Here is a 3,212-nt window from a genome sequence, read left to right as displayed (position 1 = left end):
TTAATAAATGGAGTTAAGTTTTTGATAATTAATGCAAACTCATCACTCAGTTTTGATATGAATTGTCCTAGCTCATTTTCCTCATTCTTGAACATAATAATGTTAGATCTCTTTGGGAAAGTTTAGACAAATTTGTTGTTCGAAATAGGGTAAATCATGCCAACATCTAATAATTTTAGAATTTCTTTCTTCATAACCTGCATAATAGAAGAATTCAATTGGGTTTGAGTTTTTTTAATTAGATTTTATCCATCCTCAAGAGAACTTTGGTGTATGCATATGATAATTACTTTTATCTTAGTTATTGTCTAACCTATAACTTTTTTTTATGATTTTTCAAAATATGTTCTAGTTTTTCCTCTTGTAAAGTTATGAGGCTATTTACAATGATCACATGTGTCTCCCTCATCTAAGTATACATATTTGAGATGTTTGTGAAGAAGCTTAAGTTTCAAGGTGTTTGTATCACATAATATAAAAGTCTTTCATTATATAAAGACAAATAAATAAAAGAAATATGTTTGAAACTTTTGAAAAAGACTTCAAAAACTTCATAGCATCCTCTATATTTTCTTAAAATCACATAATCTTTCTTGGCTTTTTTAGATCCTCTAACTTAAGGATCTTATTGGTGGTTTTTCCACAGCATCCTTACCAATTAACTCAAAAAGTAGTTATGTTAAAGAATCAAGTATGTCAATTGAAAAATAATAATGTAAATCACTTGGATACCTCATTGCCTCAAAGATATTGAAGCTTATTGATGTAACCATATTATTCGATAGTTTCACTCACATTTAACTAGTGTTTTGCCTATTGTTTTATGTATAAAATGCCTTGATATTCTTTGTTTTATGTTTTGAAGGCACCTTTAGATGAAAGATGCAAAAAGGAGTAAATTGGAGGCAATTGGCAGATTTGACCCTCAGTCGATGTTTTGTGCAGAGCGTGAGTTCTAAAAGTCGAAACGAAGTGATTCCAGTGGCATTAGAAAGCTTACATCCATACCTTTCTTGAAATCTAAGTCAAGAAAAATAAAAATACAAATATCATGGAAATCACATCCTTCAAAGTCAAAACTCGCATTCTGCCAGTGTTGACCTTTGTCCATTCAAAATTCAATATCTGGAGCTGTAGATATCCAATTGATTCAAACTCAATTGTTTTGGATTCCTGACTCAAATTTCTATAAACGCTCCAAATTTCAGCCAAAAACGATGTCATATGAGGGCGATATGATGTTTCAAAGATGAAAGCTGAATTCTGCCAGCAAACAGGTTTCGTGAAGAAACGAATCCAAATTACATCCCGAAGCATCAAAACCGACATCCAAGTTTTAATTTCAGCAATTTAGCTCCTCAAGAACATCAATCCAGAAGGTCAAGGAAGGCAGTCACCAACCTCAAGCCACCAGCCGCCAGCCGCCAGCCGCCTTCACACTACCACCATCTCTTGATGTTCACACTTGAACTTTGATTTTTCTTACTTACAATTTGTGTATAAATAGGCAGCTAAGTTCATGATATTAAGAGAGCCAAGAGAGAGGGAGAGGGAGTGCAGTAGAATCAAAGAAAGAAGGGTGGCAGCCATAAGAGAAGAAACACAAACTCTCCCCTCTACAACCCTGAAATCATGTATTCTTTCATCTTTAGGAGTAGTTTTTCAATAGATATGCAAGGCTAAGCTCGTTTTCTTGGTTGCAAGGACGCAAACACCTTCAGATTTCAAGAACTGTGAGATTTATTCTTCCATTTATTTTCAGTTTGTATTATGAATGACTATGTTTGTTTTCCTATGCATATTTCCTATGATTGTTTATCTTAATTGCTAGAGCGGACTCTAAGTTATTATTGTGAACAATCTATTGCTAAGTTTGATATCAAAACCGGAGTTGTGATATATAAACTTGTGAAGCAACTAAGCTTGGTAATTGTAGCGGAACTACGTTATTAAACTTAGGGAGAACATTCGATCAAAGCAACACAAGCTGACAACTTGGTTGTTAAGATTAATGAATTTATCTAGATCTTAAGGCTGCCATTGGATTAAATCATTAGTGCGGACACTGTGATTATTTGTTGGTTAGGGTTAGTTATACGGCGGATCCGTTAATTAACCAATGTTAAGAAAAGATAAAAAATTCAGAATATAAGCTGAAGTTTCGTTTCAAGGATCGGTTCTGATTTCTGTACGTGGATGTGTGCTTGCAACCAAGGTTTGTTTTCTTGATATATTTCAGTTTCAATTGATTTTGTTTGCTAGTTTAATTTCTTTCATAGTTTAGATCATCACAAATCAAAACCCCCCAATTGCATAACGTGTAGCATAAAAATCTGAACTAAACCTTCCTCGTGGGATCGACCCCTTGCTTGCTTTATACTATCTTGTGTGTTTTAAGCTAGGGTAATTAATTTGTGCGACCGCGACATCGCAACAAATTTTGGCGCCGTTGCCGGGGAAGTAATTTTAGTTGATTCTTGTGCTTATACTGTTATTTTTATTTGTTGTGATTGTTATTTATTTTTGTGAAAAAAAAAACAGAGAAACAGATTTTTTTGCTTGCGGCGGTACTGTTCACTTACGGCAGCGGTACTGTTCAAAACATATTTTTTGGTGGAATTAGGATCTGGCCTTTTGTTTCCTGAAAGGAAACAACGTTCTGAACAGGACTAGTGGAAATCACTAGCCCCACCTTATCGAGGCCAAATTTCACTGTTTTCTAGGGTTTTTAGGTCGTTTTATTTTTCTAGCGTAAGATTTTCATATAATTTGCATTGTTTTTTTTCTCTTGTGTGATTGGTTTATTTTGACTTTTCTTGAAGATTTATGCCAGTAACCCGTTCTACTAATCAAATTCAAGTGCAGTTGGATCTTGAAATAGAAACACTTTACGTAGGTTACGAAAGGAAGCTCGCCTCAACACCATGGCTGTTGCACGACAACAAACACTCAAGGAGCTTGCTGCTCCTAACGTGGAAAACCAACCATTGTGCATAAACATCGACAATAATGTAAACTTTGAGCTCAAATCTGGTTTTATACATTTGTTACCAACATTCAATGGTCTTGCAGGAGAAGATCCTCAAACGCATCTCAAGGAGTTCCATATGGTTTGCATTGGCATGAAACCGAATGGAGTTGACGAAGAACAGGTTAAGTTGAAAGCTTTCCCTTTCTCTTTAAAAGAGGCAGCAAAAGCATGGTTTTTCTCT

The sequence above is a fragment of the Populus trichocarpa genome, chromosome 1 (genome assembly GCF_000002775.5).
Source record: "Populus trichocarpa isolate Nisqually-1 chromosome 1, P.trichocarpa_v4.1, whole genome shotgun sequence".
Lineage (NCBI taxonomy): Eukaryota > Viridiplantae > Streptophyta > Magnoliopsida > Malpighiales > Salicaceae > Populus > Populus trichocarpa.
The sequence above is the reverse complement of the archived record's forward strand: the minus strand, read 5'-3'. Positions refer to the sequence as shown.